The sequence below is a fragment of the Loxodonta africana genome, chromosome 13 (genome assembly GCF_030014295.1).
Source record: "Loxodonta africana isolate mLoxAfr1 chromosome 13, mLoxAfr1.hap2, whole genome shotgun sequence".
Classification (NCBI taxonomy): Eukaryota; Metazoa; Chordata; class Mammalia; order Proboscidea; family Elephantidae; genus Loxodonta; species Loxodonta africana.
In genome coordinates this window covers 78759520-78775018 of record NC_087354.1, presented here as the reverse complement: position 1 = coordinate 78775018, position 15499 = coordinate 78759520, and positions in this window count along the sequence as shown.

Below are 15499 nucleotides of genomic sequence, written 5' to 3'. Positions count from 1 at the left end.
AGAAACGGACGCAGCTGTTAAGGCAAAGCCAAAGCATTTATTTAGTTGGCCAAGTAAAGGACCATGCCGGACCTCCAGTCACCAAGGCAGCTCCCCAAAACTGGGCAGGGACCAGGTTTTATGAGGTCATCATCGTAACCAGAATCAGGAAGTTATACATATTCATGATTTTTGCTGATTATTCATTGTGGGACAGGGCTAGGAATTGGCACGGAAATGACTGATGGACCCTTCACTTCTGAAATGGGTTTGGCTACTGCAGGTGACGTTAGTCCGGTGATTTTTATTTCCTTGGTGGGAGACTTTTGGTTCCTTGACATGAGTTTTTCTGATTTATCTGCGCATGTCTGGTGGTCTGAGCTGGTTTTTCTTGGAACTTGTTTATGACTTTTAGCTGCAGAATTATCTTGAAATTAAAACAATGTAAAGAATACAGAAGTGGTTAAACACAGTCAGACAGTTTTGATCTGAAGCCCCTATATAGCTTGGTTCTATGGTGAAGGAAGGAGTGTGGTTTAGCAACCACCTCAGCAGCTGCAGAGTCAGTTCCGACACATAGCGACCCTATGCACAACAGAATGAAACACTGCCCAGTCCTCACAGTTGTTACTATGCTTGAACTCATTGTTGTAGCTGCTGTGTCAATCCATCTCATTGAGGGTCTTCCTCTTTTTCAGTTACCCTCTACTTTAGCAAGCGTGATGTCCTTCTCCAGGGACAGATCCCTCTTATATAGCATAGTAGATTCCTGTATTTTCCAGGTATTTTATTTTTTTATGTTTTATATCCTAGTATGCCTCAAAATGGCAGAGGTTTGAGGCTTTGTACTGATGTTATAATTTTTGAGTTTAAGAAAACCCCAGACTTTCCTCTAAAGTCCTGGTCTCCCCCATTTTGACAGAAAATTAAATTCCAGGTTCTCCTCCCCTACACCACCATTGAATATATTCATTGCCTTGAAATTTTCTTATCACTTGTCTAATACACATACACATAGACACGTTTATTCCCTCACCACTTTGTAAAGACTGCAATCTTACTAACAGTTTAAAGCATTTCGAAGTTACATACTCCATATGAAAACACTGAATTCTTTTTAAAATTTTTATTTGTACTAAGAGAGACAGAGAGAAATTTCAACATAAAACATAAGGTTCAAAATAGAAATGAAAAATGAACTATAAATAGTATTCAAAAGAAACATGGGTGGGGAATATTTGTTTTATCATTAAAACAAATTAAATACCACTGGTGTTCATGACAGTCCATTATAAATTTGACAGAACTGATATCCAGGGTTTTTTCTTTCTCATCATTATGTCTCACCAAGTACAAAAACTAAAACATTAAACCAGAAGTTTTGTTCTATGTTTGTTCAAGAAACTGAATGGTTAGATGCAACATGACATATATTCCTATTTTTCTCCCTTTCTCTTCTACTCATCATACTTTGTTGAATTGATTTGAACACCAAAAGCAATGATATTCTGTAACTTCAGCTCTGCACTTAAAAAGGTCTGTATTGGTCTTTCTACCAGCTCACGGGAAAGACAAATCACAGTATCTGTAGAAGACACAAATTGTGTGCTGCTGTGGCATTTTTCTTTTCTGAGGTAATTTATTCAACAGCCTGGTCTCAGCAGATAAAAATATTTAACAAAACTCAAAAGTTCTCTGAATTACCCTCACAATGATTTTCAGATGATAGATTATTCCACCACTCTATTAGATGTAGCAGAAAATCCAAATCCATTTGGCTCAGCCATAATAATAGTAGTAGTAGCTATTTTTTATTGAGCACTTATTCTCTGTCAGGTGTGTGTTAATCATTTTAAATGTATAATTTTATTTATCATCCCAATAACCCAAATTAGTCAAGAAGTTTTTGGTTGCAATTAGTAAAAATACAGATGTAAAAAAAAAATTGCTTGGAAGTCTTTGGGACAGCTGGCTAAAGACATGGCTGTATCCATGGGCTCAACAACAGTTTCTTTGTCTCTGCCCTACTTCCCTCTAACTTGCTTCACCCTTAGACTATCCTCATGTTATTATGAGGTGAATGCCATCAATTCCATGCTTACATCCTATCAAAGTAAGAACGCTAGTGGGGTTTCCTCAACAACCTCAGCAAATGTTCCAGAATAGATTCTGATTGGCCTTGCATAGGTCACATATTAACTGCTGAACAAATCGCTGTGTCCAGGGTTCTCCTAGTACGAGGCACGGGTCACCAGTTTATCCTTACAGCTAGGAAGTGAGGTCAGTCTTATTTGAACTATTTAGACCAAACTGAAAGGCAACTCCCCAAAGGAAAATCATAATATCATTACCAAAAGAAGGAGGAAAGGATGAAAGAAAAACACATCACAAGTAGATAATTTCATACACCCTATGAAGAAGGTACTGTTATATCTCTAATTTCATGTAAGAGGAAACTGAGCCTGATGGAGGTGAAGTGGCTTGAAAAAAAAAAAAAAAAAAACTCATGGCTGGTACATGGCAGAGCCAGAATTTAGACTCTTAAGTTTGAACTTTGAGACACTGCACTATTGAGCCTTCTTGACAATAACAACCTTAAGTAATGGGGTATTACGTATTTGAGCCCTCTTTAAGGCCAACTTACCTCACTGCCCTTTATGGTAGGGAAAGTGAGCAAGATGATGAATATGTAATACGTCCCATTTTCTGTAATCTTGATTAAAATTATAAAAGCAAACCCCTCCCCACAAACCCAAAGAATAACAAATTCTGTATTGGATTAATGATCCATTTTGCCCAATAGCATCTTCAACAGCACACTGGGGGTGTGATTTGCTCCTGATTATAATATTAACATGAAACGACATTTACCAATCATTTCAGGGTCCCTTAATCATGACTCTTTATCCATGAATACATCAAAACACTTTATCTCACCATATTTCTCTTAGTTTTCCAGACTATATTCTTACCAACCTCCTCCCACCTTCACAAGGACATGGAAACAAGCAAGCATATAGATGATCTGAACAACACCATCAACCATCTTCACTTGTTGTTGTTAGGTACCATCGACTTGCTCCTGACTCATAGTGACCCTATGCACAACAGAATGAAATAGTGCCCAGTCCTACGCCATCCTCATAATCATTGTTATGCTCGAGCCCACTGTTGTAGCCACGGTGCCAATCCATCTCATTGAGGGTTGTCTTCTTTTTTGCTGACGCTCTACTTTACTAAGCATGATGTCCTTCTCTAGGGACTGGTCCATCCTGATAACATGTCCAATGTATGTGAGATGTAGTCTCACCATCCTTGGTTCTAAGGAGCATTCTGGACCTAGCTGACATTTATTGAACATTTCACCCAACAACAGCAGAAGACACATTATTTCTAAGTGCTCATTAAATACTCAGCAAGATACAAACTTTAACAACAGAATAAAATGAATGAATAAATGAATTTAAAAAATTGTGGTATATTCATCCATTGGAATAAAACACAGGGACAAAAAAGAAAAAATAACAAATTATAGTATGTACAACAATATAGATAAAATCTGACAGACATTATGTTGACTAGACGAAGTCAAACATGATATACTTTATACAGTATTATTCAGATTACGTGAAGTCCAAGAATGGGCAAATCTTACCTATGGCAATAACAGTCACAACACTGGTTACTCCTAGGGTGAGTATCAGTTGGGCAAAGGGCAGGAGGGAATCTTCTTGTGGGCTTGAAAATTTCCCTAACTGGATCTCAGAGGAGGTTGTATGGGTGTACATTCAGATGTAAAAATTCATCGCGTTGTACTCATTAAGATTAGCACACACTTCATTGCGTGTGTGTATATACGAGAAAAAAGTAAAAACTTGATAATCGTCAAAGTTCTTCACCTTTTACCTACCCTCATAAGACCGGTATCTTTCTGTCTCTCACCCTAGAAAACTCTCTCGAGGTCCTTAGCACTTGGGTAGATCATACTCGGTTTGCACAGTCTGTACCCTGCACTTAGGGAAAGATGCCTGATATCCTCAGAGATGACAAACCGCGAAACAGAAGCTAAACTACGGACTTCAACAATTCTAAAGATGGGTAGATATTTGAGGCGCAAAGAAATTAAAGAACATGGTAAAAAATTTTTCCAGTGGCCACATATTCAAATGCCAACTTTCTCTGCTCCCCAAGGATATATTTGATTACTGAAATTCGCGTTTCAGTTCGTATACGCATATAAGAAAACCTAGATTTTTCTCTATAAAGGAAATAAAGACAGCAGCGCCCAGGTCCCAAATTCAACGGGAAGCCACTGATCCCAGTGCACCGTGGGTTCGCGCACGGAAGCCCTCCCCTGCGGCACCAAGAGTCCCAGGAACCGGAAGCGGAAGTGTGCATCCTCTGGTCAGCAGCCATGTTTCGTCAGGCTTCTGCTGCGGTGTGTGGTAGGTTTTGCCTCTACCGCCAGGCCGCCTGATCCACTACCAGGTGACACCGCAGGCTTACGTCCCAGGGCCTAAGGGCGCTGCCCCCGCTGTCCTGCGCATTCCTGGTCTCTCCATCACCCCGGAGACTTGGGACTTCATCTAGCCTGTTTGTGTCCGGCTTTGCCGCCGCTTGGCGCTCTGCTGCCTTCGAGATCCCAGCCCGCTGGCCACAGCTGCTTTCTGGACGGCCGAGTGGGTCGAGTGGACCCGTGTTTCTTGGTACATTGACAGGTAAAATTCTGTGAATCCTCGTCAGGCAAAAGCGGGGCTCTCAGAGCAGCAGCTTCAGCTTTACCTGGGAGTTTGTGAAGAATAGAGAGTCACGGGCCTAATGGAAGCCCAGGATAGTCAGAGACTGAGTCTAAATACCCTCCTCCCGCTCCTCCAGTCTGCTGCTCATCGTGCTCCTCTTTGTTTTCTTTTCTTTTTTTTTTTGAGAATCCAGCCTCAGCCAGACACTTTGGCCTCACCTGCCACCATTCCTTAACCCATGAGCACACAGACTGCAGTCACGTTGAGCTCCTCATCAGGCCTCAGTCACCCCTCGGCCTAGGTGTGTATTTACCATTTGTTGAGCTATTCCAGAAGGACTGGGCACTGTGCAGGAGCCCTGGTGGTGCAGTGGTTAAGTGCTTATCTGCTAACTGAAAGGTCAGAAGCTCAAACCCACCAGCCTTTGGGGGAGAGAGATGTGGCAGTCTGCTTCTTTCAGGAAACCGAATGGGCAGTTCTACTGTGTCCTACAGGATCACAATGAATCTGAATGGAGTGGACGGCAACAGTTTTTTTTTTTTTTTTTTTTTTGGAAGCGAGGGTACTGTGCTAAGTATATACTGCACCTCCTTTTATTCACAGAACACTCTGAGGTAGGGAGTATTTGCAGCATTTTATAAAAGTAATAGTTTTGAAGAAATTAAATAGCTTGCCCATGGAAAAAGCTACTGGTAAGTGGCAGTGTCTGAACTCAAATTCAGGTCTCTTCTTCAAAGGGGCATATTCTTGATCGCAGTTTACCTGGCTCAAATGTTGTTCTGTGCTTTTTCAAGGCAGGATTTTTATTAAGTATTGCTGTGGCATAGTGGTTAAGTGTGACGGCTGCTAACCAAAAGGTCAGCAGTTCAAATCCACCAGCTGCTCCTTGGAAACCCTATGGGGCGGCTCTACTCTGTCATATATTTTGGGTCGCTGTAAGTCGGAATTGACTTGATGACAATCAACTTGTTCTGGTTTTTTGGTCACAAAAAAAGGTAAGATTGGGGTGAGGAATATATCCCCCCTCCTTTAATGGTTATATGTGTTTAAGACAGATGAAGAATTAAGAAACACAGGTTGGAGCTAGCATGTATATTGTTAGGTACTGTTGAGTTGATTCCCACTCATACCCACCCCTTTGTAGAGCAGAACGAAACACTGCCCGGTCCTGTACCATCCTCACAATCCTTGCGTTTGAGCCCATTGTTGCTGCCACTGTGTCAGTCCATCTAGTTGAGGGCCTTCCTCTTTTTCGCTGACCCTCTACCAAGCATGATGTCCTTTTCCAGGAACTGGTGCCTCCTGATAACATGTCCAAAGTACTTGAGATGAAGTCTCGCCATCCTTGTTTCTAAGGAGCCTGCTGGCTGTAGTTCTTCCAAGACAGATTTGTTCCGCCCTTTGGCAGTCCACAGTATATTCAACATTTTCCAGGACCGTAATTCAAAGGCATCAATTCCTTGTTTTTCCATATTCGTTGCCCAGCTTTCTTATGCATAGGAGGTGATTGAAAATACCGAGGCTTGGGTCAGGCATACCTTAGTCCTCAAGGTGACATCTTTGCTTTTTAACACTTTAAAGAAGTCTTTTGCAGCAGTTTTGCCCAAGGCATGTATATTTATCACAATTTCAGGAAGAAAACATTTAGTAGAGGCGCGCTTTGAGGAATTTCCCTTAGACTTCCAGAAGCTGGAGCAAGGAAATGGCGAGTTCTTTCAAGAACTGGGTTGTCCTTGTCCTAAGTGAGTGAGACTTGATAATGAATTGTTATGGGTTAGAAAGGGAGGGGAGAGGAGTCATAGGTGAAGGCTTTGACTGTTTATAGTTGGTGTTCTCCGGACATCACAAAAGGTATGAAGCTGGATACTTGTGGTTCAGGTGTGTGGAAATCATAAATCCCTAGCCTAGAGTAGATTTTAATCTGTAAACTGTATATTGTTTAGTTTTGCCTCTTGAGCTGTCTGTCAATTCAGTTATTACTCTGGCTCCTTCAGTGACTTGTCCCCTCAGGATGCTTTTGCGTTTTACACGTACTGGTGTTGTAGCTGTAGTGTACCCATGTGCCTATGTACGTATGTTCCCACTGTATGAATGGGTTACAGTCTACCTATCTATGGTAGAGTTTACAGGCTTCAAATGTAAGTTTGGCTCTTGTCAGTATTGCTGCTCTTCTGTTCATTCTCTTTCCAGGCACCATGTGCTCCTGCACAATAATTCTGAAGTGAGGGAAAATGGCTGAGTTGTAGACCGTAGCCATGTTCAGATTTTCTAGGAAATAATGATGCATTTTACAACTTTTTCCTCCTACAAAGTATGCATATGCATTTTTGTTTCATCTGCTTTTCTAGTTAATTTTTGTTCTTGTAAAGAGTGTGCAATGGTATCTTACTTTGATTTTATTCTGTAATTACCTTGTACTACTTCACTACTGACAAGGCTGTGCATATTTTTCCACTGTTAATTTATATTTCTATGATTTTTTAGATCTTCTTTACAAACTTCGGGAATTTTTCTCCTAGTATGTAACTTATCTTTTCACTGATTTTCTCTGCCCTTTAAATTTTTTTTTTTCATGAGTTGTTGTAAATTTTAGTGTAGTTGAATTTGTTGATCTCTGATGTTTTAAGAATTTTTTCTCTGTTCTTATGTCATAAGATCATTTGCTTATAACTTCTGAAAGTATTATAATTTTACTTTTTTGTATTTAAAATCAATGTACCTGGAATTGATTTTTTACATATGGAGAAATGGGAATAGAGTAATTATTCCAATCAGATAATTAATTGATTTTTAAAAAAAGCTAGTTGCAGTAGAGTTGATTCTGAGTCATGGTTACACCATGTGTTTCAGAGTAGAACTGCACTCTCTGCGGTTTTCAGTGGCAGATTTTTTGGAAGTAGATCATCAGACCTTTCTTCAGATGTGCCTGTGAGTGGACTCAAACTACCAACCTTTCAGTTAACAGCAGAACTCTTAATGTTTTGTGCCACTCAGGGACTCCATTTAGTTGACATTGCCTCACATATTGAAGTGTATGTTCTTTCTGTCACTGCCCTGCATTGCTCGCTTTGTCGTGAATCAGCTTTATATAGATTGGTGGGCCTTTTCCAGGGCTCTTTGTTTTTTTCCATTGGTCTGTTTGTTTATTCTGTCACTAGGGTCGCCGTGACTCAATATCGACTTGGCGGCAATGGGTTTTTTTTTTTAAATACTGATACTGCACTGTCTTGTTTATGAAGTAGATATATGAAAGTGTAATTGTATATATGACATGTTTGGACAAGCTCCCATTCCCTTTTCTTAGAACATGTTCTCTATTCATGGACATTTGTACTTCCAAATACATTTTTAATGTATTTTTTGTGATGTTCTGAAAAATAATTAAATTGCTTGGAATTTTATGGAAGTGCATTGGAAATAATCTATCTGGAGAGAACAGTTTCCTAAGAGCATACTCTACCTTTTCATTTATTTCAGTTGATTTGAATGTCATTTAATAATGTTTTATTAGTTTTTGTTTGGTTAATAATGTTTTATAATTTTTTCGTTAACCAAAAACAACCCCAGACCTGTTGCTGCTGAGTCAATTCTGAGTCATAACGACCCTACATGACAGAGTAGAACTGCCCCATAGGGTTTCCAAGGAGCAACTGGCGGATTCCAACTGCTTTCTTGTTTTTTTTTTTTGCTAGCAGCCAAGCCCTTAATCACTGCACCACCAGGGCTTAGGTATCATTTATTTTTACTAAAATACATGTTATCTTTTAAAAGGTCATTTCTAACTGCTTGATTCTAGTGTATACAAATGAAATATTTAAAGTAATCTTTCTTGATATTTATTTTTTAATCTGAATACTTGCTAAAATCAGTCCTATAATCATCTACATATACAATTATTTAATCTTTGAAACAGTGTGGGTTGTCCCCCCACCCCATTTAACATTCTTATTTCTTTACCTTTTTTCTTTTTTTGCATGTACTAGCTACAACCATTAAGATAATGTTGAATAAAACAAACACAAACAAAAAAACAACCCAGTGCCGTCGAGTTGATTCCAACTCATGGTGACCCTATAGGACAGAGTAGAACTGCCCCATAGAGTTTCCAAGGAGCACCTGGCAGATTCGAACTGCCGACCCTTTGGTTCACAGCCGTAGCACTTAACCACTACGCCACCAGGGTTTCCAATGTTGAATAGGAATGGAATAATGGATATCATTGTTTTCTATCTGCTTTTACTAGGAAAATGTGGAATTTATATGTTCTTTGGGGTATATGTTTTGTATATGCTCATTTTCAGATTATGCATGTTTCTATCCATTTCTAAATTTGAGAGGTATTTTTGACATAGACGCAGAAAAATTTATGATAGGTGTACAGTTGAGTGAGATATGAAATGAACATCCACATCATAGAGATATGTCAGTCCTGACGTACCCCCCCCACCCCCATGAGTTGATTTTCAGTCACAACTTTCACTCTGCCCTTTTGGTATTTGACATTTATGATGATCATTTTTTTGTTTTCCTTTATACTTTTATCATCTATATGTTGTTGTTTTTGCTGTTTCTTTCTCCAGGGTCTAGTCCCTCCTGATAACATGTCCAAAGTGTGTGAGGGGAAGTCTTGCCATCCTCACTTTTTAAGAGCATTCTGGCTGTACTTCATCCAATTAAACAAACAAAAAAACTAAACTAAACCCATTGCCATCAAGTCGATTCCAACTCATAGCGACCCTATAAGACAGAGTAGAACTGCCCCATAGGGTTTCCAAGGAGCAGCTGGTGGATTTGAACTGCTGACTTGTTGGTTTACAGCTGAACACTTAACTACTGTGCCACCAGGGCTCCAAATATATGCATCCCTAAACCAATATATTTTCTTTTTGATGCTTTTTATATTGTAAGTAAAGAGAATAATACTCTATGTAATTTTTAGGTCTGTTCCTTTAGTTTAAATTCACATTAGGAAAGCTCTTCCGTGGGCCGTTAATTCACTTTAATTGCTCAGTAGTGTTTCATTGTAGGATATGCTGTTTTTATATGTCTTCTCTTTGATGTTTTATTCTCTTTTTGGTCTCAACATGCTGTAAGTAATCTCTGCATCTTTTCCATACTTCCTTCTGTCCCTCCACTTCAATTTTTCGTTTTTATCTTACATTAGTGTGCTGTTAACAATTGATCAGCCAATCCTGATGCATTATTATCGACAAGAAGCCATAGTTTACATTAGGGTACACTCTTTGTGCTGTACACCTTATAGGATTTGGCAAATGCGTAATGTAACATATCCACCGTTATGATACACAGAAGAGTTTCACTGCCCTAAAAATCCCTTATGCTCCATTTATTCATCCCTTCCCCTCTACTCTGGAACCTGGCGACGACTGATCTTTTTACTGTCTATATACTTTTGCCTTTTCCAGAATGTTATATAGTTGGAGTCTTATATGGCTTTTTCAGAGTGACTTCTTTTCTTTAGTGATACTCATCTAAATTCTGCTGTGTCTTTACATGACTTTTGATAGCTCATTTCTTATTATTGCTAAGTAATATTCTAGCCTATGGATGCACCACACTTTGCTTATCCATTCACCCACCGAAGAGCCTCTTGGTTGCTTCCAGTTTTTGGCGATTATGAATAAAGCTGTTATAAATATTTGCGTGCAAGTTTTTGTGTGGACATAGGTTTTCAACTCATTTGGGTAAATGCCAAGGAGTACAATTGCTGGATCATATGGTAAGAGTATGTTCAATTTCGTAAGAAACTGCCAAACTAGGTGTACCATTTTGCATTCCCACCAGCGGTGACTGGTGGTGTCATTGGTTTGGGAGTAGGCATTCTAATCAATATGTAGTGGTATCTTACTGTTGTAATTTGCAATTTCTTAGTGATGCATGATGTTGAGCATCTTTTCATATGCCTATTCATCGCTTATTTGTTTACATCTTTTGCTTATTTTCTAATTAGAATTTTTTTCTTATTGTTGAGTTTTAAGAATTGTTTCTATATTTTGAATAAAAAGCCAAAAAACCAAACCCATTGCTGTTGAATCAGTTCCAGCTAATGGTAAGCCCATGTATTACAGAGCACCAGGCCTTTATTTTGTGGCACCGTTGGGTGGATATGAACCATATACCTTTACATTAGCAGCTGAGCACAAACTGTCCTACGCAGGGACCTTATATTTTGAATACTCATCCTTTATCATGTGCGTTTTGGAAAGATTTTCTCCTAGCTTTTGCTTGTCTTTTCATTCTCTTAACTGTGTCTTTTGCAGAGCAGAAGTCTTTCATTTTTTTAAACCATTTTATTATAGTAAATATATAGGTAACAAAACGTGTAGAAGCTTTTTTAAATTATAATGAAATGCAATTTATACACTCTGTTCTTTCCTTCACGATTGTACTTTTAGTGTTGTATCTAAAAAGTCATCACCAAACCCAAGGTCACCTAGGTTTTCTCCTATGTTGTTGTCTTGGCGTTTTATAGCTTTGCAATGACATTTAGGTTTTCAGTGTATTTTGAGTTAATGTTCGTAAACGATGTAAGATCTCTGTCTGAATTCCCTTTTTTGGCTAGTTTTATGGCACCATTTATTGTAAAGACGATCCTTTCTGAGCTGCATTTAGTCCATATTCAAAGAGCAGATGATTATGTTTGTATCTATTTTTGGACTTCCCCTCTGTTCCATTGATCTGTTTGTCTATTCTTTTGCACATACCACCCTGTCGTCCTTACTGTAGCTTCAGAGTTAGTCTGGAAGTGGGGTAATATCAGTCTTCCATCTTTGCTGTTCTTCAATACTATTGGCTCTTCTGAGCTTTTGCTCTTTTCATGTAAGTGTTAGAAAAAGTTTATTGACAGCCACAAAATGACTTGCTGGGATTTTGATTGGGATTGCATTGAATGTATAGATCACTTTGGGAAGAACTGGCTTCGTGACAATACTGAGTTTTCCCATACGTGAACGTGAAATAGCTCTCCTTTTATTTAGACCTTTGAATTCTTTCATTAGAGTTTCGTAGTTTTCCTCATATATGTCTTTTGCATATTTTGTTCAATTTATACTATTTCATTTTTTTATTTATTATTTTTTATTATTTATTTGTTATCAGTTGTAAATGCTGTTGTAAAAATTGCAGTTGTTCCTTACTGGCATACAGGAAAGCACTTGACTTTTGTATATTAACCTTTTATCCTGCAACTTTGGTATGACTGATTTCATGAGTGTTTTTCTTGATTCTTTGGGATTTCCTATATAGACAGTGATTTCATCTGTCTGACAGGCTCTTTCATCTTTAACAGCCTGTATACTTTTCTTGTTTTATTGCGTTACCTAGGACTTCTAGAATAAGAGTGGTGAGTAGTAACATCCTTGCCTTTTTCCCAATCTTAGCAGGAAAGCATCTAGTTACTTGCCAATAATTATGTTTACTGTAGGTTTTTTGTAGATGTTCTTTGTAAAATTGATATTTCTTTTCGTGGTTTGCTGAGAATTTTTATTGTGAATGTGTGCTGAATTTTGTCAAGCGCTCTCTCTGTGTCTTTGTGTTCCTATGATTTTTCTTTTTTAGCCTGTTGATGTGATGGATTACATCAAATGATTTTCTAGTGTCGAACCAGTCCTGTATGCCTGGAGTAAATCCCACTTAGTCGTGGTTTGTAATTCTTGTTAAACACTGTTGGATTCAATTTCCTGGATTTTTTGTGGGGAGTCTTACATCTATGTTCATGAGAGGTGTTGGTCTGTACTTTTTCGTTCTTGTCATACTGTAATATCTTTGTCTGAATTTAGCCTTTGGGTAATACTGGCCTGGTAAAATCAGTTTGCAGGTATTTGCCGTTTCTATTTTCTGGAAGAGATAGAAAATTTGGCATATCTTCTTGATTAAATGTTTGACAGAGTTCATCTTCGAATCCATTTGAGCCTGGTGCTTTCTGTTTTTGACTGCTTTTACTTACTGGTTTGATTATTTAACAGATACAGGCCTATTCAGATTATCTCTCCTTGGGTACATTTTGTTAAATTGTGTCTTACAAGGAATTGGTCTATTTCATCTAGGTTATCAAGTTTGTGGGCATACAGTTGCTCATAATATTCCTTTATTCTCCTTTTAAGTTCTATGAAATTAGCAATAAAGGCCATTCTTTCATTTCTGGTAGTAGTTATTTGTGTCTTCTCTCATCAGTTTTCTTGATTCTTTTTTTTTTAAAGAACCAGTTTTTTTGTTTTGGTGATGTTATTGATTTCCTGTTTTCATTTTTGTTGATATGTTCTCTCATCTGTATTATTTTTCTTCTGCTTGCTTTGGGTTTAATTGGCTCTTCTTTTTCTTGTTTGCTAAAATGGAATCCTAGGTCATTGATGTCGTATCTTTGTCTTCTAATATGTGCTTTCAATGCTGTAAATTTCCCTCTCTGCATGGCTTTTTCTGCATTCAGCAAATTTTGTTAAGTTGTATTTTCATTTTCACTTAGTTTGAAATGTTCTGTAATTTCTTTTGGAACATCTCTGTCCTATGTGTTATGTAGAAATGTGCTGTTTAATCTCGATATATGTTGGGATTTTCCAGCTATCTTTGTTTTATTGATTTTTAGTTAATTAATTCTGGCCTGAGCACATACTTATATGACTTCTAATTTTTTTTTTCAATTGTACTTTAGGTGAAGGTTTACAGAACAAACTAGCTTCTCATTAAACAGTTAATAAACAAATTGTTTTATGACATTAGTTAACAACCCCATGACATGTCAACACTCTCCCTGCTCAACCTTGGGCTCCCTATTACCAGCTTTCCTGTCCCCTCCTGCCTTCTAGTTCTTGCCCCAGGGCTGGTGTGCTCCTTTAGTCTCATTTTGTTTTGTGGGCCTGTCTGATCTTTGGATGAAGGATGAACCTCAGGAGTGACTTCATTACTGAGCTAAAATGGTGTTTGGGGGCCATACTCTTGGGGTTTCTCCAGTCTCAGTCAGGCCATTTAATCTGGTCTTTGTGTGTTAGAATTTTGTTCTACATTTTTCTGAAACCCTATCCTGGACCCTGTGTTGTGATTCCCGTCAGGGCAATCAGTGGTGGTAGCCAGGCACCATCGAATTGTACTGGACTCAGTCTGGTGGAGGCTGTGGTAGTTATGGTACATTAGTCCTTTGGATCAATTGCTTTCTTGTATTTTTAGTTTTCATTTTTCCTTGCGCCAGACCAGTGGAGTACTTAGCTGGCCACTCACAGGCTTTTAAGACCCCAGATGCTACTCACTAAAGTAGAAAGTAGAACATTTTCTTTATAAACTAAGTTATGTGAATTGAGCTGGATGTTCCCTGAGACCATGGTCCCCACAGCCCTGAGCCCAGCACATTGGTTCCTCAGGGAGTTTGGATGCATCTATGGAACTTCCATGACCTTGCCCTGTATAAGTTGTGTTGGCTTCCTCAGTATTGCATACTGTCCTGCCTTTCACCAAAGTTACTACTTGCCTATTTAGTGTTTTTTCATCTCCACCCCTCCCCTGCCTCGTAACCATCAAAGATTGTTTTCTTTTTGTGTAAGCACTTTCATGAGTTTTTGTAGTAGTGATCTCATTCAATACTTGTCCTTTTGTGACTGATTTATTTCACTCAGCATGATACCCTCCAGATTCATCCATGCTATGAGATGCTTCGCAGATTCATCATTGTTCTTTATCATCGTGTATATGTACTGTAGTTTATCCATTCATCTGTTGATGGGCGTCTGGGTGGTTTCCATCTTTTTGCTATTGTGAACAATGCTACAGTGAAGATGGGTGTGCATATGTCTATTCGTGTGATGACTTTCATTTCTCTAGAATATATTCCTAGTCGTAGGATTGCTGGATCATGTAGTATTTCTATCTCTAGCTTTCTAAAGAAGTGCTATAGAGTTTTCCAAAATGGTTGTATCATTTTACATTCCCACCACCAGTGTGTGAGAGTTTGAACGTCCCTGCGGCCTCTCCAACTATTGTTGTTCCCTGTTTTTTTGATTCATACCAGTAATGCTGGGGTGAGATGTTATCTCATTATGGTTTTGATTTGCATTTTTTTTTTTTAATTGCTAGTGATCACGAGCATTTCTTCATGTATGTTAGCCACTTGACTGTCTTCTTTGGTGAAGTGTCTGTTCATTTCCTTTGCCCCTTTTTTAATTGGATTATTTGTCTTTTTGTTGTAGAAGTGTTGGGTTTTCCTGTACATTTTAGAGATTAGACCTTTGTCAGATTTGTAATAGTCAAAAATTTTTTCCCAGTCTGTAGGTTCTCTTTTTACTCTTTTGTTGATTGATGTCTTTTGATGAGCATAAGTGTTTAATTTTTAGAAGGTTCCAGTTATACAGCTTATTTATGGAGTTTGTGTTTTGTTAGTTATGGTTCGTATACTGTTAATGTGGTGTATTAAGCCCTCTAGTGTTGATCCTACTCTTTCATCCATGATGCTTATAGTTTTTGACTTTATATCTAAGTCTTTGATCCATTTTGAATTAGTTTTTGTGTGTGGTCCTATTTCATTTTTTTGCAGATGGACATCCAGTTTTGCCAGCACCATTTGTTAAAGAGACTGTCTTTTCTCCATTTGATGAACTTGGGGTCCTTGTCGAAGATCAGGTGACCATAGATGGATGGATTTACATCTGGGTTCTCAATTCTCTTACATTAGTCAATGTATCTGTCATTGTACCAGTACCAGGCTCTTTTGACTACCATAGCAGTGTAGTAGGTTCTGAGGTAAGTTACTGTGGGTCTTTTTACTTTATTCTTCTTTA